At 36.5% G+C, this 27,716-nt stretch overlaps 1 protein-coding gene across 4 annotated transcripts in view; it reads left to right on the forward strand.

Annotated features, from left to right (window-relative positions):
* The window catches only part of Rap1a (RAP1A, member of RAS oncogene family), an 85,888-nt gene that overhangs the window by 34,637 nt on the left and 23,535 nt on the right, over positions 1-27,716 (forward strand). The window lies entirely within an intron of this gene.

A 27,716-nucleotide genomic window follows, 5' to 3' on the forward strand; every position in this document is an offset into this window, starting at 1 on the left:
TACAGTGTCTTAGTCACTTGCTCATCGCTGGGACAAAATACCTGATACCCACGAATTAAAGGAGGAGCAGTTTCTTTTTTTTTGGCTCACAGCTTCCATGGTCAGTTGGCTGTAAGTTAGAAACGGGATGCTGGAAGGGTCTAATGAAGAAAAGCTGATCATGTCTTGGTGGCCAGGAAGCAAATAGAGAAGGGAAGAGCTGGGGATGCATCCTTCCTGGTCATGCTGCCAGTGAATTGCCTCTAATCACGCCCCACCCCCTAACAAGTCAGCTATGAACTCAGCAGTAGACTAATCCACTGTGCCCCCATAATCTAGTCACCTTCCAAACGCATGAGGCTTTTGGCAGGCACCCCAGATCTAAACCCTAAATACACTTTAATATCTAGTATACTTGTTACTGTTTTCTCTTACAACATTGATTATACTACTACTTTTTAACTTTTTTGATGGTTGCTCTTGAATTTACAATAAACACTTAAAACTAATCCGTCTACTTTTATATAACACTATACCACTTTATGGGTAGTACAAGTATCTTGTAACAGATATTCCATATTTGTCAGATCGGTCCCTTATAACATTAATATCATTCCTTTCATTAAATGTATTCATAAGCTATAATCACCTAATAATTATTGCTATTATTATTTAAAACCCTATTGTTTTGTAAATAGACTGTTAGACCAATACAGATAAGGAAAGTAAAAGTAAAGTTTATGACCTAAGTCATTTTTCTTCTTTCTGAAGAACTTCTTCTCGTATTTCTTGATAGGCCTACTAGTCAGATTCCCTCCATTTTTGGTTGGCATAGTCTGATGATCTGAATGAGAATTGTAGCTTGGTAGGTTTTTTCTTTTCTTCTCTTTTCTCCTTTTTGTTCTTTTTGTGGTACTAGGGATTGAACCCAGGCCCTCACACATGCTAGGTAATGCTCTTTCACTGATTTACCTAACCAGTCCTTTTTATTTTGAAATCAAGTATTGTTAAATTGCCCAGACTGGCCTCAAATTTTTGGTCCTCTTTCTCAGCCTCCAGAGTTACTGGGGATTACAAGTGTGATGTGTATGCCTCTGCATCAGGTAGGGGCATTTTTTTTGTTGTTTTGTTTTTCAACACTTTAAACATTTCACTTCATACTCTTCTTGTTTGGATGATTTTTATTCTTTTTTTTTTTTTTTTATTGGTACCAGGGATCGAACTTGGGTCCTTGCGCTTTTGAGGCAGGTGGCGGAACCACTAAGCTAAATCCCCGGCCCTGTTTGGATGATTTTTGAAGAGAAGTACAATGTAATTATTATCTTGCTCCTCTTTTCTTCTGACTTCTTTCAACATTTTCTTTTTGTCTTTGATTTTTTACCGTTTTAATATATGCTCAGATGTAGTTGTTTTGGTATTTGGTATACTTCTTTGGTATTTATACTTTGTGTTCTCTGAACACAAAAGTTTATGGCTTGCTGTTTATCTTATTTTGTTTTGTTTAAAGCAACCCCCTCCCATCTCTTCTCTGTGTTTGGACTTGTCTTCATAATATCTGGAAACCTTCTTACTATCTGGTCTTTAAGGAAACCTAGGGTGAGACCCTAGGGCCTAAAATAGCCAGTCAAGTTGTAACACACTCCAAGGGAGAGAGTCTTTTTGCCACACTAATAAAAAAGGTTGAAGACAAGGGCCCTTGGGTCCTCCATCTTTCTAGATCCTCCCTACTCCGATTTGTTCAAGGTAACTATCTTCCTTTTTTCCCCCTTTCCAATAAAGTGTCCAATAAAAGGTCTTCCTCTTCTTAAACTTTTTATCTCTAATTTCTTTTTATTGATAAAAAGTTTACAAATCCCGGAGAGCTGCCCCTCCACAGTGGGGCCAGCGGAGTAGCACGTGGTAGTTGTCCCCAGATGCAGCATTACCACCTCCATTGCAGCTGTTTTGGTTTATGTTCTCTTAGCTTGTTGGTGCTGCCTTCAAGTTATCCTTCCTGCCTCTGCCCTTGATCTTCTCTTTCAAAGTTAGAGAGATCTTTTTAAAATTTCAGAGTTGGGCTGGAGATTTAGCTCAGTGGCACCACGCCTGCCTTGAAAGCTCGAGGTCCTGAGTTCGATCCCTGGTACCAAAAAACTCGCTAAAATTTCAGATTCATCCTTTGTTCAGAATCATGCAATGGCTTCCCGTCTCATACCAAGTAAAATTTGAAGTCCTCACCGTGGCCTAAAAGCTTGCTTTTAACTCTGTTTTATCTCTTATCTCCTACCCTCTCATTGCTCTCCAGTTACAGTGCCTTCCTTGGTCTTATGAAGATCACCAGGAATCTCAGCACTTTTTTACTTCCCTCAACTGTCTACATAGCTGCCTTTTAATTTCCCTTAACCTTTCCATCTTTCCTTGGACATCATGTTTTAAAACTAAATCTATATACCCAATGAACTCCCTGTCTCCCTTTCCTGCTTTATTTGCCAAAACACTTTACCAGTGTACTTATCTCTTTGGCAGGAAAGAACATGGCATGTTGGAGAAAATGAATGACAGCCAGTTTGGGTGGAGCATTGAAAATGAGAGGGAGCACATTTTCCAATGAAGCATCAGTGAGATTAGGGATCAAACTATGCAGACCCTCCAGCCTGTTAACATTTTGGTCCTTATCTTTAAGGGTAATACCTAGAAGGATTAGGGAGGAGATCACTAATATGATCACATTTGTTATTTTATAAAAATTATTCTAGCATCATTATGGAGAATAGATTGGAAAGAGCAGTGATTGAATGTGGGGAGAGCCCATGTGCAGCTATTACAGTGACCCAGGTATTTGGCATCTTACTCAATATATATGGCTGGTGGCCATACAGAAATGGTGTTGAACTGTTTGAAGAAATCCATCTGTAAACATCTGTGCTAAGCAAGCAATTTGTATCCCCTAGTTGCCAAATTAAGATCTTCAGTTTATAGGATCACCACCTTTTGATTCCTTTGAGAAAGTAGAATGGCTTACCAAATGTAATTCTTCTTCAGAATAAATCCTAGAAATTAACATAGTTGTGTGCCTTTTTGTGTATTTCTTAGCATTAGGCACAAAATCAAAGATCCTTATAAATAAAATTAATCATTCTTATTTAATGGCCATGTCTAGAGCCTATACAAATTGACTCATCTCTTGAAAGCAAGGCTTTGTCTTGTGTTTTTTTCTAACTTCCTCTTATCTTAAAAATCAAGAAGTCTGTTCTAATTTAGTATTGTTTCTTTTTTTTTTTTTTTTTTTTGGTACCGGGGATTGAACTCTGGACCTTGTGCTTGCGAGGCAGGTGACAGAACGACTGAGCTAAATCCCTGGCTTTAGTATTATTTCTTAACAGGATTTTTTTTGAAGCAGAACATTTATTGGTACATTTTGGATATACATAATGATAACATTCATCATAGGGAATTTGTACTTGTACATGGTATATCTGGGTTCTTTTTTTTTCCATTCCTCTTCTCTCCCTTCGACCCCACTTCTCCTCCTTATTTACAAAAGCTTTGTTGCCATCTTTTCCTTTTATTCTCTTTTTTTTTCTTGTCCCCCCACCCCGTTCTCATTTGAACATTTTCTTCCTATTTCCCAATATCTATTGTACATTTTGGTCCTCATTTACGCTTTCATTTTCTCACATCAGAGAAACAATGCAGTATTTAAACATATGTGTCTGATTTTCTCACTTAAAACTATGATCTCAAGGTGGATCCATTTACCTAGAAATGTCTCAGGCTTATCCTTCTTTATGGCAGAGTAGTACTCCATGTATAAAACAAATCACATCTTCTTTATCCATTCATCAGTTGATGGGCATTTGGGCTGTTTCCAAGATTTAGCTATTGCACACTGTGCCACTATAAACATGAATGCCCATATACTGCTGTGGTGTGATGCTTTTAATTCTTTTGGAAAGATACCAAAAAGGGAAATAGTTGGGTAAAATGGAACCTCTAGTTTTAGTTTTTTTGAGAAATCTCCACACTGATTTCCACAGTGGTTGCTCCAGTCTACACTCCCACCAACAGAGAAGGGTTCCTTTTGCCCCACAGCCCCTTCAGCATTTGTTACTGGTTGATTTCTTCTTTCTTTCTTTCTTTCTTTTTTTTTTTTTTGGTACCAGGGATCAAACTTAGGACCTTGGGCTTACAAGGCAGGCGCAGTGCCACTGAGCTAAATCCCCGGCCCTGTTACTGGTTGATTTCTTGATGACAGCCATTCTTTCAGGTGTGAGATGGAATTTCAGTGTTAAGACAAAACTCTTTGCGTGTGGTTTTTTCCTTTCACAAAGCCCATAACCGCTGAGAACAGGAGCTCCTATAGAACCTGTAGCACTTGGGAAAAGAGAAAACTCAAAAAAACCACTGGCCATGCTTATTATAGATTTGAAGCTCTTAAAGCAAAAAGACTAATAAATGAGTTCCTGATAGTTGTCTAATGTGGCATTGTTTTTAACAATTGAAATTTGATGCTTCTTCATTTTAGTTTGAGAGGGAAAAAGAATTAAGCTTCTATACTTAAAATGTTTCATTTTTTAATTATCAGAAACTAGTGAAGTAAATATCTTAATCCAACTTCATTTTGATAATAAGGAAGTTAAATTTTGATGAAGACAAATGACTTGCCCAGGCTGTTCCAACTTACCTGGCCTGGTTTTGGATCCAGATAGAACTGTAACTGCTCTTTCCTTTCTGTTAGCGGTTGTTAATTTGGATATCTTAGACTCAGACACATCCCTCACTTCCCTGGATATGTATGAATATATGCTTTCTAAAGATCTGTGGACTTTTCAATTCAGTAAGTTTAAGAATCAATACATTTAAAAAAAAAAAGTTTTTTTCCCCAATACCGGGGATTGAACTCGGGACCTTGAGCTTGTGAGGCAGGCACGGTGCCACTGTGCTAAACCCCTGGCAAGAATCAATACATTTTATTATGTTATCTCTTAATCTGACAGGTCTACACATTCTTGCCTTAAATTACCTTTCCAAAAATTCTCAACACTCTAGCCTAAGCAACAATTATTGTTCTCTAAGGACTACTGGAATACCCTCTTAACTAGTCCCCTGTTGATCACTGACTCTATGGTTAGCTTTGAACAAAAGAAAGCTTCTAGAAATAAAATATATAAATACAAAGTTTAAAGATCAGTGGACGGAATTAATAGATTACATTAGAGAATTAATGAACAAGAAGATGATTTGGATAGGTTAACCAAAATAAAGAGACAGGGATGGAAGCTATGTTAAGACTAGAAATTTTGGAAATTGTGGCAGAAATTGCCAGTTTTCTCTGATAATCTTTCTTTTTCAAATAATTAATGGATGTACAGAATTGCTTTGCTGCCCAGCTGAAACTTCCATTTCACTGCCTTCTCATACCAAGTTTGACTGTGCAACAAGGTTTTGGCAATTTGGGATGTAAGAGGAAATTATGTTTGCAACTTCTTGATCATGCCCAAAGAACTAAGAGGATGTCCTTTCCTTCTTTCTTTCCCAAGGACTGGAATGTAGCATAGTAGTAAGCTATTTTTGCTTGTGTAGAAGACAGCATTTTTTAAGCAGTAAGTCATAAAAGCTTGGCTGTCAGACCACTGAACTGTAGAGCAAGTCCTGGACTACTGCTTCCAACTGTCATCTGAGAGAAAAAAAGACTTGAATATTTTTGTGATCTCTTACAGTAGCTTAGTCTACATCCTAAGTTGAGAAGGTCTAACATTTGTCAAACAATTCCAGATGGGAAGAAAAGTCAAGTAGATAAAATACTATATTTAAGGAGATCATGGATGATAATTTCCCACACTGCAAAAATACACACTTTTAAGAAATCAAATTCTAAGCAAGATGAGTATAAATCTAAGTCTAAACATTTTATAATTAAATTTGCTGATATGTCAAAAATAGTCAGAGGAAGAAGACACGTTACTTTCAAAAGATCTGACCTTATGATAAAAGCTGACATTGAAAGGAGATAAAGCCAGAAGACAATTGAATAGTGACTACATGTACTGAGAGTAAATAACCATTGAGGCTAAAATATTTGTCAAAGTTGAAGGTAACATAAAGAAACTTTTCAGAAAAATAAAAATTGAGAGTTTTTACCACTTAGACATCATCAAGAAAAATTCCGGAAGATGAACTTTAGAAGAAAAGTGATCCTTACAGGAGGATCTGAGGTATTAATTATAAAAAAATAAAAAGTTTGAAACTCAGTGAAATGTCCAATATAAGTTAGGAAAAGAACAGAATAAGTAAGGGCTGGGGATTTAGCTCAGTGGTTCCGCCGCCTGCCCTGCAAGCTCAAGGACCTGAGTTTGATCCCCGGTACCAAAATTAAATAAATAAATAGAATAGAATAGAATAAATGAAAGAAGGAAATGAAGATAAAAGCAGAAATTAGATAAAAACAAAAGATGCCTGTAGTGAAACATCATCAAAGCCAAAATTGATTCTTAGGAAAAGCTTAATAAAATTAACAGTCTTGGTAAAATTGACGTAAGAAGGAAACAAGGCACAGATAATGAAAAGGAAGAGATAGCTAAATGTACTGTAGATACTGTTTTAAAAGAGAAAAAAGTAAGGTAACTTTTTGTTCAGAGAATAAGTTCAAATGGTAGATTTTAAAATTTAATTTTTTTATTACATGTTTGCAGTACATAATGAAAACATTTGTCGTGTGGAGTTTGTGCATGTATATAACACATTTAATTCTTTTTTTGGTCCCCTTGAAAATGCTCTATTTCCATTTTTTTCTTTGATTATTTTTTTAAATCCCTTTTCCTTTCCTGGCTTCCTCCTCCCCCCATCCTTTGTTCCCCTTTCTCTTTGATAAAGATCTCCCTATTTCCTATTATCCTTCTGTTTTGCTCTTTATTTATATTTTTGGTTTCTCATATAAGAGAAATCATGCAATATTTAAGCTTGTGTGTCTGATTTATTTCATTTAACATTGTGGTCTCAAGGTGCATCCTATTCCATGGTGTATAAACATCACATTTTTTTTATCCATTCATCTATTGATGGGCATATAGGCAGTTTCCAAGCCTATTCCAGTTGTGCTGCTATAGACATGTTTATGCATGTATCCATTGCAATATCATGACTTTAACTCTTTTGGGAAAATTCCTAGAAAGGAAATAGCTGTGTAGAATGGAATTTATATTTTTAATTCTTTGAGGAATCTCCATATGGATTTCTGTTCTGGTGGTACTAGTGCCAGCAATGTAGAGGGGTTCCTTTTTCCCCCTGGCAGCCTCACTAGCGTTTTTTTATTTGATTTCTTGATGATAGCCATTTTTTCTGGAGTAAGGTGGAATTTCAGCAGTGCTTTAATTTGCATTTCTCTAATGGCCAGCTGTGTTGAACATTTTTTCATGTATTTATGGCCGTCTGTACCACTTCTGAAAAGTGTCTGTTCATTTCAGTTGCCCATTTTTTGACTAGGTCTTTAAATTTGGGAGGGCTCTAATTTTTTTTGAGTTCTTTATATATTCTAGATGTTAGTCCTCTGTCTGAGGAATAGCTGGCAAAATATTTTTTACCATTATGTAAATTGTCTCTTCACGCTGTTTGTTGTTTACTTTGATGTTCAGAAGTTTTTTTTCCTTTGGTATCAGGGAATGAACTCAGGTCCTTGCACTTGTGCAGCAGGCGGCGAAACCACTGAGCTAAATCCCTAGCCAGAAGCTTTTTAATTTGATCCCATTTGTTGATTCTTGGTATTATTTCTTATATCATTGGAGTTCTGTTCAGAAAGTCCTTGTCTACAGCTATGTCTTCAAGAGTTTTACCTATTTTTTCCTCCAGCAGACTAAGTATTTCTGTTTTAACATTTAGATCTTTGATCCATTTTAATTTTAGTTTAATATGTGGTGAGATATATAGGTCTCAATTTAAATCTTTTGTATGATTTCCCAGCACCATTTATTAAAGAGACTCTCTTTTTCTCCAGTCTATGTTTTTGGCTCCTTTGTTAAAGATCGATCGGATCAGATGGCTGGATATGCCTGGGCTTGTTTCTGCTTCCTCTCTTCTGTTCCATTGATCCAGTATCATGCTGTTTTTATTTTGCAGCTTTGTAATATAACTTCATATTTGAAATTGTCATGGCTCCTGCTTTGCTATTGTTGCCCAGAAAGGCTTTTGCTGTTCTGGGTCTTTTCTGGTTCCATATGAATTTTTGGAATGTTTTCTCTAGATCTGTGAAGAATGCTGTTGGTATTTTGATAGGAATTGTGTTAAATCTCAAATGGTAAATTATTATAACTGTTGTCAGATTGTTATATTAAGCCTTTCAAGAGAACTTGTCAGACTTTCCGGAAATTTTATTTCCAAATAAGTAGAAGAATTGAGCTAAATTTTTTTTAATACTTTGAATATTTGGAGAATTCCAAGGATGTAGTCAGTGAATGGGACAACTGTATCCTAAGGTAAGTTCCTTATTTTCTGGAGGACTGATACCACATAGTAATACCCTTAATTTGAATATCTTGAACCCAACATTTTGTAAGCCCTTTGGGAGCATTTCACATTCTGGATTAGGGATGCTCAACTGGTAAGGTCTATGCACATAGTCTATCACCCCTCCCTCATCCAAAATCTGAAACCATTATTGTCCTACGCATTTTGGTTAAGGGATATTCAACTCATAGCAATCTGTGGATAGGCACTTTGAAGCATACTAAACTAATATACAGGAAGGTCCTAGATTGGTGGCCACCTGCTGGCCTAGAGAGCAACCCAATACAGATTATAGCATTTTCCAGGAAGGTGTTCTTGTTGTTATTGTTGGATTTTTTTTTTTTTGAAAGGCAAACAAGGAAGGCCAAAGGAAAAAAAGGAATGAAACTGATCAATTATCTGGGAAGTTTGGGCGCAAAATTAGGTTGATAATTTTAAAGTTAACACAAATATATACAAAAAGGAAGAAGGTACTACTTTGCTATGTATTAAGAGAGTTAAAATTCTTTTTTTTGGTACCGGGGATCGAACTTGGGACCCTGGGCTTGTGAGGCAGGCGACGACACCACTGAGCTAAATCCCCGGCCCGAGAGTTAAAATTCTTATCATCTACCGTAAGGGCAAGATCTAAAACAAACCAAAAAAAAATGAATAGTGTATAAATTTTATTTAGAAATATGGAGGGTGTGACAGCTAACTGACTGTGTCAGTTTGAGTAAGAAACACCTAACCAGATGGGCTCAGCATAGTTCTGGGTGTGGAAGACCCACCCTGCATGGATTGTGACCAGAATGCTATACAAGAGAGACAAAGGAAGGCTTGGTTCTTTGGTAGAGCTCCAGTCTTCACATTCACCTTGGACATCTCTCCTGGCTTCCAGCGCAGACTTCACACTGCAGCACAGACAGACCTTCAGTCTTCCATCACGGACCCTTTGGTCTCCTGATGAGGTCTTGCATGGGACAGTATAGTCCACTCCAGGCCTTTGAGTAGATCGTTTGGCTCTCCAGCACTCACACAAACCTTTTGAACTCTTCCACATCTGACTGTGTGTGTGGCCACTATAAGCCAGTCTTGTAAATCCTTATATATTTGTGTCTTGCATTAAATCTGATTCTCTAGTAAATACTGACTGATACAGAGGGAAATACTCAAGCAACTGGAAATTTAAAGAAGTTGTCGATCAAGAGTATTTTTTGTTATACACACTCTACTAATACCTTTTAATAGTGCTGATTAATTTGATCAAGACTTTTTTCTTTTTCTCCCTCCCTCCTTTCCTTTTATTAGTGGGGCTGGGGATTGAAGGACTCAGGTTCTTGTACATGCTACACAAGCTACATTTTTAGCACTAAGTATGTATTGCTTTTCAGAGAATAAGAGAAAACTGAAGGTTTTGCAGAGACCAGAATGATAGCAGAATTTAAAACTTTATTATTTGAAAAAGAAGATGCATAGAGAAAGGGGGAAAACTCTTCAAATGTTTGAATGAGTATAATGGAAGAGGAATTTTCTTTATTCTTTTTACAGCAGTGGACAAACCAAAACCTCAGCAACATGGAATTTTCATAAAATAAACTTGTACCATTTGTAGTTTGTAGAATTAGAATTTATGAGGATTTCTTTTTATTGTACTGTGACTTCTGATCCCTTTTTATTGCTGTTTCTTTGCCACTCTTTCCTGTTTTCTTGACCTATTTTTCCAGGTAATTTTTTTCAATACATTAATTTTATTGGTACATTTTAAGTATACAGTATGCTGACATTCGTTATTGGGAATTTGTACCTTTACAAAATATATCTTGTTTCTTATTTTTTCCCCATTCCCCTGCCCTCCCTTCAACCCTTCCACCCCTTCCTATTTACAAAGACTTTGTTTCCATTTTTTCCTTTTCTCATATGTATTCCTTTCCCTTCTTTCCTTTCCCCTACCCCTCCCACTTCTCCTTCCCCTTTGGACCTTTTCTTCCTATTTCACATTATCTATTATACATTTTGATCCTTATTTACACTTTCAGTTTTTCACACCAGAGAAACTATTCGCTATTTACACATCTGTCCTATTTATTTCATTTAAGGGTATGGCCTCAATGTGGATCCATTTAGCTATAGATGTCTCTAGTTTCTCATTTCCATTTTATTAAAAAAAAAAAAAAAAAAGATTTTCTATATCCAGTCTCCAGTTCATGGGCAATTGGGCTGTTTCCAAGTTTTAGGTATTACAAACTGTGCTGCTATGAACATGGGTGCACATATATCACTGTGGTATGACTCTTTTAATTCTTTTGGGAAGATAGCCAGCAGGGGAATAGCTGGGTCAAATAGAACCTCTAATCTTAGTTTGTTGGGGTATCTCCATCCTGATTTCCACAGTGGTTGCACCAGTCTACACTCCCACCAGCAGTGGAGCAGGGTTCCTTTTTCCCCAGTCTCGCCAGCATTTGTTATTGCTTGATTTCTTGATAGCAGCCATTCTTTCTGGAGTGAGGTAGAATCTCAGAACTGTTTTCATTTGCATCTCTCGAATGACCAGTGATGTTGAACATTTTTTCATATGTTTATTTCCTATTTCTACATCTTTGCTTGAGAAATATCTGTTCATTTCAGATGCCCATTTTTGGATTGGGTCTTTAAATTTGGGAGGTCTGATTTTTTTTGAGTTCTTCATATATTCTAGATAATAGACCTTTTGTCTGAGGAACAGCTGGTAAAATTTTTTTTCCACATTGTGGGATGTCTCTTCATGCGGTTGGTGGTTTCTCTTGTGCAGAAGCTTTTTAATAAGATGAGATCCCATTTGTTGATTCTTTGTGCTAGTTCACGGGCAACTGAGGTTTTGTTCATGAAATCTTTTCCTACATCAAGAGTTCTACCTAACCTGTCCTCCAACCAGTTTAATGTTTTTGTTTTAATATTTAGATCTTTAATCCATTTTTATTTTAGTTTAGTGCATGGTGAGAGATACAGGTCTATCTTTCCTCCAGTGAGGGTGTTTGGCTCCTTTGTCAAAGATGAGGTGGGTGAGTGTGTCTGGAGTTGTTACTGTGTCTTCTAGTTTGTTCCACTGGTCATCGGGTCTGTTTCTTTGCCAGTACCATGCTGTTTTTATCATAGTAGCTTTGTACTATAGATTCAAGTTGGGGACTGTGGTACCCTCTACCTTGTCTTTGTTGCCTAACATTGCTTTTGCTATTCTAGGTCTCTTCTGGTTCCACATGAATTTTTGTATTATTTTCTCAAGTTCTATGAACTATGCTGTTGGAATTTCAATTGGGGTTGTATTGAATTTATATAGCAGTTTTGGAAATATGGTCATTTTCACTATGTTGGTTCTTCCTACCCAGTAGCAAGGGGTGTCTTTCCATTTTCTGATATCCTGTTTGACCTGTTTTTTTTCAGAGTGCTGTAGTTTTCATAGTAGAGGTGTTTGATTTCTTTTGTTAGGTTGATTCCTAGGTATTTCTTTTTTTTGGATGCTATTGTGAAAGGAGTTGTTTCTTCAGTTCATCTCTCAGTGAGTCTGTTGTTCATGTACACGAAGGCTATTGATTTTTGTGTGTTGACCTTGTATACAGCTACTCTACTGAATTTGGTTATTAACTAGAAGACTTCTAGTGGAGTTCTTGGGGTGTTCTATATAAAGTATCATGTCATCTGCAAATAATGACAATTTAACTTCTTAGTTTCCTATCTTTATTCCTTTTATTTCTTTCTCTTGTCTAAATGCTGTGACTAATCTTTCCAAAACTATAGTGAACAGAAGTGGTGATGGTTGACATCCTTGTCTTGTTCCTGATTTTAGTGACAAAGATTTCAGTTTTTGACCATTTAGTATGATATTGGCTGTTGGTTTTTCATAGATGGCTTTTATCAGGTTGAGAGAGAGACCATCTGTTCCAATTTTCTGTAGAGTTTTTATCACGAATGTGTTGGATTTTGTCAAAAAGATTTTATTTTAGTTTTTAGTTTTTTATTTTTAGTATTTTATTTTATTTTTATTTTTAGTATTTTATTTTAGTTTTAGTTTTTTTGCATCTATTGAGATGATCATATGGTTTTTTCCTTGACTCTATTAATATAGTGTATTACGTTTATTGATTTGCATATGTTGAACCATCCCTGCATCCCTGGGATGTATCCAACTTGATCAGGGTATATGATCTTCTTGATTATCCTCTGCATTCTGTTTGCTAGTATCTTATTGAGGATTTTTGCATGTATGTTCATTAGGGATATTGCCCTGCAGTTCTCTTTTTTGGTTGGGTCTTTCTCTGCTTTGGGGATCAAGGTGATACTTGCTTCCAGGAATGAATTTGAGAGAATTACTTCCCTTTCAGTTTCATTGAAGAGTTTAAACAGTAGTGGCAGTAGTTCTTCTCTAAATGTCTTGTAGAATTCAGCAGACATCTGGATGCGGGGCTTTCTTCATTGTTAAGTTTTTAGTTATGTTGTCAATTTTGTTGATTGATATTGGGTTGTTTAGAATTTTTAGGTCTTCTTCGTTCAACTTTGTTATTTCATATGTATCTAGAAATCTGCCCATTTCTTCTGTATTTTCCATCTTATTCGAGTAGAGGTTCTCAAAGTAGGTATTGATGATCCTCTGGATTTCTGCTGGATCCATTGTAATTTCACCCTTTTCATTCCTAATTGCATGGATTTGGGCCCTTTCTTTCCTTTTTTAAAAATATTTTTTCTTTCCTCTTTTTGATAAGGTTGGCGAAAGGTTTGTCAATTTTGTTTATTCTTTCAAAGAACCAACTCTTTGTTTCATTGATTTTTTTTATATTGTTCTCTTAGTCTCCATTGTATTGCTTTCTGTTCTGATCTTTATAATTTCCTCCCTTGTACCAGCTTGGGGTTTATCCTGCTGTACTTTTATGGAAGCTTGAGGTTCAGCATTAGGTTGTTTATTCACTCTTTTTTCCTAATATAAGTATTCACTACTATGAATTTCCTTCGTAAGACTACTTTCATTGTGTCTCAGAGATTCTGATATGTTGTTTTGGCTTTGTCATTTAATTGTAGAAACTGTCTGATTTCTTCTTTAATTTCCTCTGTGATCCATTGGTTGTTCAGAAGTGTGTTGTTCAATTTCCATGTATTTATGAAATTCTTGTGATTTCTTTTGCTGTTGATCTCCAATTTCATCGCACTATGGTCTGATAATATACGGGGATAACTTCAATTCCTTTGCATTTACTTAAACATGTTCTATGAGTGAGTATGTGTTTTGTTTTGGAGAGCAACCCATGTGCAGCAAAACAGTGTGTATTCTGATTTTGTGGAATACTCTGTAAACATCTGTCAAGTCCATTTGTGCAAGAGTTTGGTTGAGCTCTAGTATTTCATTGTTTAGTTTTTGTCTAGTTGATCAATTTGTGACAGTGGGGTATTGAGGTCCCCCACTAGTATTGTATTAGTGCTTGTTTGATTTTTCATGTCCATTAGTATTTATATATAGTTGTTTTATATAGTTGGGCACACTAGTATTTGGTGCATATATATTTATGATTGCCATCTCTTCCTCTTGGATTGTTCCCTTTACAAGGTTGTAGTGGCCTCATTTGTCTCTCTTAATTAGTGTTGGTTTGAAATCTATTTTATCTGCAAATAAAATCGCCACTTCTGCTTTTTTTCAGGTTCCTGTTGCATAGAGTATTATTTTCCACCCTTTAACATTCAGTCTATAAGTTTCTTTTTGAATTAAGGGTGTTTCTTGTATTGAGCATATTGTTGGATCTTGCTTCTTGACCCATTCTGCCAGTCTATTTCTTTTGATTGGTGAATTGATAACATTGATGCTGTAATTGATATGTATTGACTTATCCTTGTCATGACCTTTTTCTCTTATTGGATTCTTCCCCTTTGCATTTAATTTCTTGTCTTGCCTGATGGATTTGGTCTGCTGGGCTTCCTGGGGTAGTGATCCTCATTGTCTTTTCCTAGCATATTGTTTAAAATGTTTTGGAGTGCTGGTTTGGTATTTGTGAAGATCCTTAGATGTTCTTTGTCCTGCAAGTATCTTATTTCTCCATCAATTTTGAAAGATTTTGAAAGGTACATCTATCTGGGTTGGAGGTTGTTTTCCTTTAGGGCTTGAGATACCTCCCTCTAGGTTCTTCTTGACTTCAGGGATTATGTTGAGAAGTCTGCTGTGATTCTGATGGGCTTTCCTTTGTGTGTGATTTGTTTCTTTTCTCTAACTGCTTGTAGTATTTTGTTCTTCTGTTGGGTTTCTGCAGTCTTAACTATTATACGTCCAGGTGTAGATTTTTTTTTGATCATGTCTAGTTTTGAGTCCTATTTGCCTCATTTATCTGTATGTCAAATTCTTTTCCCCATGTGGGAAATTTTCTGCCATTACTTCTGTTTTTTATGTTGTTTGCACTATCTCCTGTTTCTTCATTGACTCTGATCAGTCTTATGTTATTCTTTGCATCGTCTAGCAGCTGCTGGATTGATTTCTTGTGGTCCCTTAATATTTTTAAGAATTTTTTCTTTTCCTGGTCCCTAATTGCAATCCTGTCCTCTATATCTGATATTCTGTCCTCACGTTGGCTCATTCTGCTGAGTAAACTTTCAATGGAGTTTTTAATCTCCTGGAAATCTGTTTGCATTTATTTTATGGATTCCATTTGTTTCCTATGTTGGGATTCCATCATGTTCCTCAGCTATTTTTACTCTGTGTCTCCTCTAGGGTTATTAATCATGTCTTTCACTATGGACACAGTCTCTGTTGTTATTTGAGAAATAATTTCTGATTTTATTTTTTTCAGATCCTCTTTCATTGACAGTTCAGGGAGTCCAGGTGGTTGAGTATCAGATTGTTCCATCTCGTTGCACCTTGGGGTTGCCTTAGGTGATCTAGAAGTCTGGTTTTGAGTCTTGTTTATATGTCTTCTCGTTTCAACAGATGCAGCCTGCTGCACTTTTGTTGAGATGACTGTGCTTGCCCATTGGGCTTCAATTCTCAGCAGGCCTCAGTGAGGCCTTCTTCTACTGCTCACCACTGTGCCAATTCCTGGGTTCAGAATGGTGGCCTTCTGGATCCCTGGGCTGTGCTGTTGTCTGGGCAGGGTTCTGGCTGCGGGCTGTGCACCCTTAGGATGGTATCTTGGCATACCTCTTGCTGGGGCCTGAACACCTCCGTAGCTCTTGTCTGGGAGGGCCTTTGGCTGGGGGCTGTGCACTAAAATCGCTGGTGTCAGAGCAGGTTTTGGGCTGGGGTAGCAATCACTTACCAATGGTATCTTGACGGACCTCTAACTGTGGCCTGTGGGCTTGCACAGCTGTTATCCAGGCAGTCCTTTGGGACTGCTGAGGACTGTGTGTCCAAGCCACTGAAGTCTAGGCAGTGCCCTGGCTGTGGCTTTCAGGCCTGCACAGTTGTTTTCCAGGTGGGCCTTTGGCTGCTGCCTGTGCACCAGTCCACTGGTGTCTGGGCAGGGCCCTGGCTGGGACCTGGGCACCCATACCGCTGTTGTCTACGCGAGATTCTGCCTGGGATCTGCGCACAGTTACTGATGGTATTTGGGTGGGTCCTGTGTGCCCAAGCTGCTGGTGTCTGTTTTCCTGGTAATTTTTAAATTGCATATAAGGTGATTGTTGGCATTACATTTTTCACATGTTTAGACTTATTTTTTAATATATAGAGAGAAAGATTTAGTATCATCATCAGTTTCTCAAGCAAAAGAAGAACTTTCACATATTTTTACTTCCTTTTCCTAACTGCTTGCAAACCAAAATTTCAGATAATCAGGTTTCCTTCCCTTAAATGTTTGCATGAATTACTTAGTAACAATTAAATTTCTATAATTTTTACTATTTTACTTGCTTGCCATGATTTCATGTTCTTATACCTCTCTCTCGCCATTTTCCCTTTTATTGTTTTTTTTTCTTTCTTTCTTTTTTTCTAGTAGTGGGGATCAAACTCAGGACCTTGCACTTGCAAGACAGGCACAGTGCCACTGAGCTAAATCCCCAGCCCTATTGTTGTTGAACTATCAACTCTAGTAATTTTCAGTGTATTTTAATTATTTATTTCAGATTATTTAATTTCTACCTTGATTTCTTCCTTGACTCATTTGTTATTTTGAATTGTGTGTTTTAACTTACAGACCTTTTGAGTTTATGTAGTTATAGTTTTGTATTGATTTCAAGCTTAATTCCATTATGGTTGCAAAATATACTTTGATTTCATTCCTTCGAAATTTGTTGAGACCTGATTTGTAGTCCAGTATGATCTGTTCTAGTAAATGATGGGTGTCTACTTGAAAAGAAATACATAATTTGCAATTTTGGGTATGATTTTAGATAGATAGATAGTCTGATCAAATCCTCTATAAATCCTTACTCATTTTGTCTTTCCTATCAGTCACTGATCCAGTATTAAAATCTAATCCTGATTGTATATTTACCTAGTTTTTCCTTTAGTTCTGTCAACTTTTGCTTTGTATATTGTTTTATTCCTAGCTAGTATTTTATTGATAAAAATTAATAAAATTAGTGAAGTGATATATTTGGACTGACAGCTTTCCATTTGTTTTCAATTTGTTCTTCTCTTTGTCCCTTGATTAATTCTCTGATTCTTGAAACACTGTAAGAAACTCAGTTTGTTGGTTATGGAATTAGGGAATGACTCCATTGGGTTGATCTAGCCTAAGGTCTCTGATGATACTGCAGTCAGGTGGTGGCCCTCTCTGGTCATTGTAATGGCTTGTTTATTTACAGATATAGGAGAGTTGAACAGCCAGGGTTCCTCAAGCAGCTCTCTATGCTCCTCCAAATTGGTAGCATCAGGATAGCCTGACAGCTCAAGGTGTCGATCCCAATAGAGATCTAGGAGGAAGCTCTGGTACTCTTACTAACCTAGTTCCAGAAGTCATACTGCATCATTTCTGTCATCTTTTGTTAATAAGCCCACCCATATTCACCCATATTTCCTTTCAAGCAGCTATTTAGAATTTCATTTTCATTTTTAATGGTTTGAAATTTCAACTACAATGTGTTCAGGTGTGAATATATATTTTTTTCTTCCCCTAGACACTTTGAATCTGAAGATTTCTAATTTTCTTAGTTTGCCTCTAAAAATGTTCTTCCACTCTTTGGTTCCTCTCTTCTCTTTCTAGACATTCTGGCAGGTAGTGGATAGATCTTTCTGATCTATCCTTTTTCTGTGTTGCCATAACAAAATACCTGAGATTGGATAATTCATAAAGGAAAAGGTTTATTTTGGCTCACAGTTCTAGAGGCTGGGAAATCCAAGAGCATAGTGCCAACATCTGCCTAGCTTCTGGTGAGGGCCTTCTTGGTGCATCATAATATGGCAGAGGGCAGCATATAAGATAGAAAGTGAGCCAGAAAAAGCTCACTTTTATAACAAAACCACTCCTGAGGTAACCCAGTAATTTGTTAATCTGTCAATGATCAGAGTCCTTATGACTCAGGACATCTCCCAGAGGGCCCACTTCCCAATTGTCATTAACATATGACTGGGGATTAAGTTTCCAACACAGTGAAATTTAGGGGACACATTTAAACCCTAGCACCTTCTTTTTTTTTACCATATATTCCATCTCTCTGTGCTTTTGTTCTGCACTCTCTCGGTTCAGTTCTTGGTTCATTTACTAGTTCTTCAGCTATTCTCATTTTTCTCTCTTCAATCCTTCTACTGAACTTTGATTTTAGTGGTCATATTTTATTTTCTGAGTCTCCAATATGTTCTTTGCATAGACCTGACAATGTCCAGAGTTTCTTTAGGATGTTATGTTTATTTTGTAATCTTCTATAGGCTCTTATTTGTCTTCTTTGGGTATTGTTCTTCTGTTTGTTGAATATATTGCCTCTGTCAAATTGTTTTCCTCAGATTCTTGATTGCTGACTTTTTTAAATCCCTATTTTTTTCTGTTTATAAGAGTTTATCTCCTTTCATTGTGGGAATGGGTAGAAAGTACCTGATTTTATAGTATGATGACTAACTTCTAAAATTTGTTTATAACTAGTCAGCCCTCTGTATCTATTGGTCATGCTTAGTTTTAGCCTGTTTGATTCATCTATAAAAATGATGATGATAGTCCTCACCTCTCTGAAATGTTGTGGTGATTTAAAATATTAATACATTTGAAATGTTCAAACAGTATTTTACACAAGGTAATGAGGCAGTACTCATTACAACTAATTGCTTACTTGTACTTTTCTTACTCTTTTCTTGACCAGTCATCCTGATATAAAATTGATATTTCCTCTGATAAACCTAGAGCAAGCATTAGCAAACTTTTTCTCTACGGGGCCAGATAATAAATATTTTAGGCTTTTGGAGCATTATGGTCTCTGATGCAAATATAGTTGACTTTCTGTATCCTCAGGTTGTGCATCCATGAACTCAACCGACAGAAGATCCAAAAAACTTGGAAAAGAAAGAATTACATCTGTAATGAACACATGTAAAATATTTTTGTCATTATTCCCTAAATGATACAGTATAATAACTTTATATTAAGTTGAAGTTATCTAGAGATAATTTAAAGTATATAGGAAGATATGTGTAGTTTATATGCAATTATTATGCCATTTTATAGTATAAGGGACTTGAGCATCTGTGGATTTTGGTAACAGGGATATGCAGATGTGTTCTTAGAACTAACCCTTCAGTTTATACCACAGGGCACCTGTACATTGTGTCCGATCAGTTTCTCTCCATATTCAGTCTTTCTCTCAAAGTATACCAGCCTTGAGAGAACTGTGAAGACCAAAATGAGAAGGTATCAAGATGGAGAATTCTTTTCTTTCATTGAGTTACTCGTGTAATTTTACACTGTCAAAAAAGTTGAATTTTCACTATGCAGATGATTTTGGGGCGGGAGTTAAATCTTAACCATGATTTCTGTTCATCCTACTCAGCATACTGTAGTCACTTCTCAGGGTTTTGTTTTATTTGAGGTGCCGGAGATTCAACCCAAGACTTCATGCATACTATGCAAGTGTTCCACCACTGAGCAACACCCCTGGCTCAACTTTCAGTTTAAAAATATTTATGATTTCTGTCAATATTTAGAGATAACCATCAATAATGTTAGGAAGCTACCTTTTGTGTTCCTAATGTAAAAAGTTTTTGCTGCAGAATTTCTTCCTGCAACTAAATTTCTTTCAATGAATTTTGTACTTTAGGCTCAGCTGTGCAGGAAGAACTTTTGTGTTTATGTGTTTTTAAAATACAGAAACAACAAAATTGGGATTGATTTACTTCACAAAGTATCAAAATATGTTATTTTGTAAAAGGTGTACTTCTGAAGAAGAATGAAAAAATTGATACTATAACTTGGAACATTTTAAGTCAATCTTGACTTAAAATTAAGATTGACTTAAAAGTTAAACATGGTGTAATGGTTATTCTTGTCCTCTGTATTTGTCAGGAAACCCTAACCAAAGTAAGAAACTTTCTGGTGCTGTGTTGGGAGTGCAGAGCTCAAGAGATTTCCATAAAAAGACATAGGACTTGCTTGGAAGAACATAGTGGTTTTCTAAGTTGGCAGTAATGAGTTAGAACTAATTCCCTTTTAAGAGAAAATATTAACTCCAGTTATTCTTATTGAAAATTTGTGTGTATGTTTTCTTATATGAGCTACTTTATTCTTATACTTGTAAATGTGCTTATGTGTATAAATTCATAACCCAAGGCATTTGTTAGGAGTAAAGAAAACAATTTTCTGTACATTACAATGTATGAAAAATGGCTTTGGAACTTGAATTATCTTACCACTCAATTTAAGGAACAAGGGCTAAGTATTTTGTTGTTACAGAACACCCAAAATAATATGATGACCTCCGAGTTTTTCCCTAATTTCTGTTGCTGTAAAAAAGCTGGAGGTATTTGGGGAATATAAGTGAGCTTGCTATATTAGGATTCTCCTTTGAAAGATGAGCACTTTTGAATTAGAGACATGGTAAACTCACTGTTAAAGTAACAACAATCCCAGTAGTAAGAGGCCTGGAAAGGAAGTTAAGGATAGAGGATGTTTCTGCATAAAATATATGCTTTTGTATGTAACTGTCAGTATTTTTTTTAATGAGTGAACTGCCTAATACAAATGGAAATGATAAAGTAAAATGACTAGTGTCCAGCACAGACTTCCCCACCTTCCCCTTTCTCTTTTCTTCCATCTCATAGTAAAATGTCATTTTTCAGAGCTCAGTTCTTAACTTTTTTCTCTTTTCACTGCATTAAGTTCTCCTTGGTTGATCTCATCTACTGCTGTGGTTTGAATTGCTACCATATTTTGACTGTGTCTGTACTTCTAGTCCATTTGTTTCCACTGTGCTTCCATACTTGGGTCAAAATAGGTAGCAGATTCTGCTATGTGCTTTACATATAAGAATCCCAGACTTAATTTTGCTAGGAGTGGTATCTTTTATTTTTGTTTTTTTTTATCAGAAAATTTTATTTATGGAATATGAGTCCAGGGCCCCCATCTCATGTCTTCTCTCATAATTTGGAGAAAAATACTTAACATAGAAGGAAGAGTACGAGGAAAATACAATTAGGCTAGGGTTAGGACATGGTGTCCTGAGTGAATGGAGTAGTAATGCTATATGGTATTCTATTTGAGTTAAAAGTTTATTTCATTTTAATGGTACTGGAGATTGAACCCAAGGTCTTCATGCTGAGCTACACAATCTGTCCTTTTCGTATTTTTTATTCTGAGACACAGTCTCACTAGGTTGTTACGTTGCCAAGTCTGGCTCAAACTTGTGATCCTCCTGCCTCAACCTCTGGATTCTAGGATTACAGGTGTGCATGATTATGCCCAGCTTAGGTCAAAAGTTTAAATATTTTGGGAACACCTATTCGTGGAAATAAACTGAAAGAACAGCTGTATTAGGCGCTGGTAATTTTGACTGTGTTTCTTTAGAACAGGGGAAGTAAGGACTACTTCCATTTTCTTCCTTAGAGAGGAAGACTTATTATGGGTCAGGGACATGCAAGGGATATAGATGAAGGGATAAAATTAGTATTTGCTAAACGTTCTCACATGTTCATATTTCAAAAATGACAAGATTATGTATTACTCTGGATGACAACAGGTCCAGCTACCTCATTGCTGCTTATTCTCACCACTCTGGTAAAACTAACACATCGACTCATTTGTCTTTCCTCTCTCTATTGCATATTTCAAACTATTAGAAATCTGAGATTTGGGAGGGAAGGTTCACCTCACAGACCTCAGGCTATGATTCCTAGAGGTCTACTGTGAAGTTTTCAGTATAAAGCTCTTTATTTTTTGTGTCTTTGCATTGTATCCTGTGAAAATCACTCTCTTTACAACATAGGAGGGTGGCTTTGATCTAGAGATACTGTATTTTATATCAATACTTATAATTTATGCCATGAATCCATAATCCCCTTTAACCACTAACATCCAGTGTAGTTTAGGCAAATTAGCCAAGGACACAATATGTGAAAAGTAAATTATCATATGAGGCTTCTACATAAAAAACTCTGCTTAGAATTTTTTTCCCCCAAGACAGGGTCTCGCTATGTAGCTCAGGCTGGCCTTGAACTTGCAGCGATCCTCCTGCCTCAGTCTCTCCAGTGCTGGGATTACAGGGAGTGCAACATCACGCCTGTCTCACTGCTGAGAATTTAAGTTACAAGTGTAGCTGCTGGTTCGCTGGCAACCTTCCAGATGAAGCAGGTCACTTCCTGTCTAGTTCCAGTTTAAACTTCTGGTCCCATGACTGATTGGAAATAGGTTTCCAGCTAGTTTGACCAACCACAGTATTATCTAACTTCAAAACAGCACAGACATCATTGGACAAGGCATCAGTTTTTAGAAGATTTCGACTACTTCCACTTTTACTTTTACTCATTCTGCTCATGAAAGATGATCTGGTTTCGCTTGGACTCCAGCCAGGTAGTGCAACTGATGCTGCCTTTGACTGTCCAGGGACGTTCTCTAGGATATCCTGCCAGCCCATGAGACCAACTTCCAAAGTTCCCATTAAGGCTGCCAGTTTGGATAGTGTACTATATTGGTTTTGTGTAGATACCATACTTTGCTGTGGACTTAGTGTTGGTGATGTAACGAGTGAAAACTCCTCAATAATAATACTGCTTTTGCGATGATTCTTGGGAAGTTCATTTAATCTTTGTTCTAATGAATACTTTAGAAGATCCAACTTTTGACTTGATTCATTAAATCTTGCTTGAGCTTCTGAAAGTGCTTTTCTGTCTGTTACTTTTCCTGAGCCAAGTAATTTCATTACATTCTTTGCACCTTCTGCTACTGCAAACTCTATCCTAAAATGATGGCTCAATTCTTCCATTCGAAGTTCAAGAGGGCTTATCACAGGTTTTGCATTATCGAAAGCCAGTTCATTGGTCTGGACTGCCTGAAGAATCTGCCATTTGTATGACTTTTATTTTTGTCCTGGAGCAGCTGCTGAGCAGTACCATGGAGTTTCTGATCCTTTGAAGAACCATTTGAATACATCTGTATCATATTTTCTGCACCTTGTTTTACTTTAAGTTCTATATCTAATTGTTTTTGTAAGGCCATCAGTCTATTGTTGCCAGTAGAACAATGTGGGTAACTATTTGGAGTATCTGGAGTCCTTGGACAATCTGTAACATCTTCTGTATCTGATACAACAATATGTGCATCCAATTCCTGTAGCTTGTGATGTAGTTCTTCTAACTTATTTGATTTTTTCAAAATGCTGTCTACATAAGCTATACTTTTTTTATCTGTTGTGACTTTCCTTAGATTTTCAGCTCTTTCTTTGATTTTCAGTTCTTTCCTTATTTCACTCTTGATTCGATCCTTGATAATCATCCAATTTGTGTTGCACCATTGTATCTGAAAAGTCTAATTTCTGAACAGCACTCACATTCTCAGAAAGTGGAAGCGTTTGGGAATTCCCCTGCAGCTCCGTGAGCAGAATATCACCCCACCCCACCCCCAGGGTTGGACGCCATTGCGCTCGCTCTGGACTCCGAATCTGAGAAGGCGGGACCACCGGGATCATGGAGAGCGGCGGGGAGCGAGGGCCCTCATAGCGGCTCCCCTCGCCGCCCTCCGCCGCCCACGTTGGACTCTGCCCGCTCAGCCGCTCCCCCGGTATCTTTTATTTTAAAACCTTCTCTTGTATTTCCTGTCTTAATTGCAGGTACACCATCATGCACTTATTTGCTCAAGCTAGATGCCTAAAATATCCTTTATAATAACTAATTATAATAACTAATCATTTATAATAACTTTATAATAACTAATTTTCAGAGTCCTGCCAGTTTTACTTTCAGAAAAGCAGTATCCCCTCTTCACCCTAGTGCTACTGTACAGGTTCATGTCATCTCTTCTCTGAACTCAAGCAGTAGCTTCCCAGCTATTCTCCCTGCCTTTAGTCTCTTTTGTTCAGTCGATTTTATGTGGTTATCAGTTATCTTTCCAGAATTTAAATTAACCATATTGACTTGGTTTTTTGTTGGTTTTTTTTTGGTACCGGGGATCAAACTTGGGTCCTTGCACTTGCGAGGCAGGCGACTGAACCACTGGGCTAAATCCCCAGCCCCATATTGACTATTTTTAAAAATCTGATTTCTCTCTGTTTGCTTACCAGGTAAAATGTAAACTACTATATTTAACGGCACGTGCTTTTGCAAGCCTGAGTCAGTCTTCACACCTAGATTCATCTTCCATATCTTCTTTTTAAACCCTATGTTCTAGCCACACTTAAACAGTATGATATTCCCTGGATCTTTTGTATTTAATGCTTCAGTGTATTTGCTTAAGCTGTTTCTTCAGAATTGACTTAACTATCTTGGACTCTCCTTTGTTTCTCCATCCTTACCTAATTTTATCTGTGTACTTACTTGATTCACATCATACAGTATTTTAATTATTTCTTTCTATTCTATAATAGTTTATTGAGGATGGGAAATACACTTTTCATTTTTTTTGTTTCCCAGATACATGGAACCTGATATCTTGGACATACTTAGTAAATATTTGATTCAAAATGATCATCTTTGCCAACATATCTGCTACATAGTACACTGATTTATCTTTTTTCTTCCCCCCCCCATTGAATTTTCTTAGATTAACTCTGTTGACCTATAACCTACATATAAAAAAACAAACCTGTTATAAGTGTGCAGTTCAGTAAGTTTTAATATATGTGTATATACATGTAACTACTGCTACAAACAAGAAAAGCATAATTTGCATCACCCTAAAAAGTATCCTCATGCCCCATCCTAGTCATCACCCTTGAACCACTACCGATGACTCCAAGTAGCTTTCTGACTCTATAGCTCAGTCTTGTGTTTTCTAGATTTTTATGTAAGTGGAATCATACAGTATGCATTCATTATGTCTGGCTCATTTTGTTGAGTATGTTTTTGAGGTTCATTCATGTTGCATTTATCAAGAGTTCCTTTTTATTACTAAATAGTATATTAATTGGATGCACAGTAATTTATTCATTCACATCTTGATGGATACTTGGGTTGTTTCTAGATTCTGGCTGTTATGAACAAAAATAATAGTTGAAGTTCATTTTCTTCTTAGCCTGCTACAACTTAACTTGTCAAAAATACTTTTATACCCTAATTACTTTTGGTCCTGTATTAATGATCTGTTGCTGTATAACAGGTTAACTCAAATCTTAATGGCTTAAAACAACAATAATTATTTATTGACTCACTGTTTTCTGTGGACCAGAAACTTGGGAGTGGCTTGAGTGTAAGGTTCTGTCTGGAGATCTGTCTTGAAGCTTCAGTCATTTGTAGTAAAGCTTGACTAAAAACCCCAAGATTTGTTCACTCACATGTAGGTGCTGGCTCTTGATAGGAGACTTCAGTTCCTCTTCAAGTGGGCTTCTGGAGATCTGGTTAGATGTATACATGACAGTAACAGAACTCCCTCAGAGCAAATGACCTAAGAGATCATAGCACAAGCTGTAAAGCCTTTTAGTAGTAAGACTCAGAAGTCATATGGTATCGTATCCAATATATTCTATTCATCATAGGACCGATCTTAATTTCATTTGGGAGGGAACTACACAAGGGTATGAATACTTAGAAGGCATTACACAAGGTGTGAGTACCAAGAGGCTGGGATAATTGGGAGCCATCTTAGAATGTAATGACAACTTCTATCAAAAATGATTGAACATATGGATGCATGGTTCTACTTCTGGACTTCATTCAGGTGCATTTCACCCAGTTTTTCTTTTTTCCAATACTACAGTATATGTACTACTGCAGTTTTATAGTAAATCTTGAAATTAGTGTAATATTTTGTTCTTTTTAATAACATATTAGCTATTGAGTTACGTGGTGTGGTTGAAAAATACAGTATGTTTAAATTTTTTTATAATTACAGTGAAAGACACATTACCATTATTTCCCCTCAAAATACTCCCCCTTCCTCAGAACACACGTGCCATTGTTCTTACAACTTTCTGAAGCAGTTCTAGAAGTCCTTTTTCATGTATTTAGTTGTGCTGCTGTGGCTGCTGCCTCTACATCCTGAATCCATTCGAAATGATTGCCTTTTGTGGTTTCATTTTGGGGATGAACCAGAAGTCACATGTTGAGCCAGAGATTTAGCTCAGTGGCACTGCGACTGCCTTGCAAGTGCAAAGTCCTGCGTTCAATCCATCCCTAGTACCAAAAAAAACACCAAAAAACAAAAAAAACTTCCTAGGAGTTAGACCAACAGAAGTCACATGTTGTCAGATCCAGTAAATAAGGTGAATGAGAATATACCATGATGTCTTTATGAACCTGTCTTTCCTTTGGATGGCACTAGGCAGCAGCATTCACTGTATTTTGATCACTCCTTATAAAGATACTCAGAGGACTTACAGAAATACTGCAGAGTAGCAAGGATGATTAGATAAGTATGTTAGAAACAAGAGAGTATTTTGAGGGGGCTTAATGGCAATGTGTCTTTATTGTAATATTTTTTAATTTTTATTTTTATTAGTGCATATTTGTAGCACATAACAATTATATTCATCATGTGAAGTTGGTATACGTACATTACACATCTTAATTCATTTTTCATCCCCTTCCTTCCTCCCACCTCCTCCTTTGGTAAATTTATGTAAACATTCACCGTAGTTTTTGATCACCACTTATACTTATGTTTCATATCAATGATAAAGTCATTTTGTTTCTACAAAAACAAGAACTTGATTGGGATTGATTGCATTGAATCTGCACATCAATATGAAGAGAATTGATACCTTAACAATATGGTCATATCTTAACATAGCATATCCCTACTAGCCTATACTTTCAGTCATGTTTTGTATTTTCACTACATAGATCTTATATATATTTTGTTAAATTCAGCTGTTATTGGTTTATTTATTATTGAGTGCTTTTGTAAATGGTATTTTTCATTTTTCAGTTCTTTGACAGTTTATATATATATATATATACACACACACACACACACACACACACACACACAATTGCTTTGTTCACATCAGCCTCTTAGCCTGCAACTTTGCTAAATTCATTTAATGGTTTGGCAACTTTTTTGGGTATTCCTTGAAATGTTTGTCATTTAAGATCATTTCGTTGTAAATAGAGAACAGCTTTATTTCTTCCTTTTGCATAGGCTGGAACCTACTATACCTAGCTTAGTACAATATTAAATACAAGCTACAAGAGTAAACATACACAGAGCAGAAAAGACATTTGAAAAAAATCCAATTCATTCTTGAGAACCTATATAACCAAATGATCACGAGAATGTCAGAATGTAAACAGGACCTGAAACCAGTTTGAGAACAGCCAGTCTAAGTAACCAAAAGTGCTGACTATCTGGAATAAGTAGGAATTCATTTGGTGCCACCAATACCTGTATAGAAAAAAACAAAAAAACTATTTTTCCCTAATTTCTAAGTGAAATTTAGTATTTTCTTCTAATTTGAATAAAGACAATAAAGCACAGATAGTAATAATATTCCCAGCAAAGGTGAGTTTAATATCAATAAATGATACTTTTCCTGTGTTCTTATTTAAAAGTTTGTTTCTTGAAGCAATATATACAGTAGTTATCACTTCTTTTTTTTAAATTAATTTTTTTTTTTTTAGTACTGGGGTCCTTGTGCTTGTGCAGCAGGCGAAACCACTGAGCTAAATCCCCGGCCCAATTATCACTTTTTTTTATCTTGCCTTTGAATCGTTTAGATGATTTCCAATGATGTGATTGCCTTTTAATTTACCATGCTTCTGTTTTTTG

Source organism: Heterocephalus glaber, unplaced genomic scaffold (assembly GCF_053883595.1).
Source record: "Heterocephalus glaber isolate CG9 unplaced genomic scaffold, H.glaber_assembly_v1.0 deba00001442, whole genome shotgun sequence".
NCBI classification, from domain to species: domain Eukaryota; kingdom Metazoa; phylum Chordata; class Mammalia; order Rodentia; family Bathyergidae; genus Heterocephalus; species Heterocephalus glaber.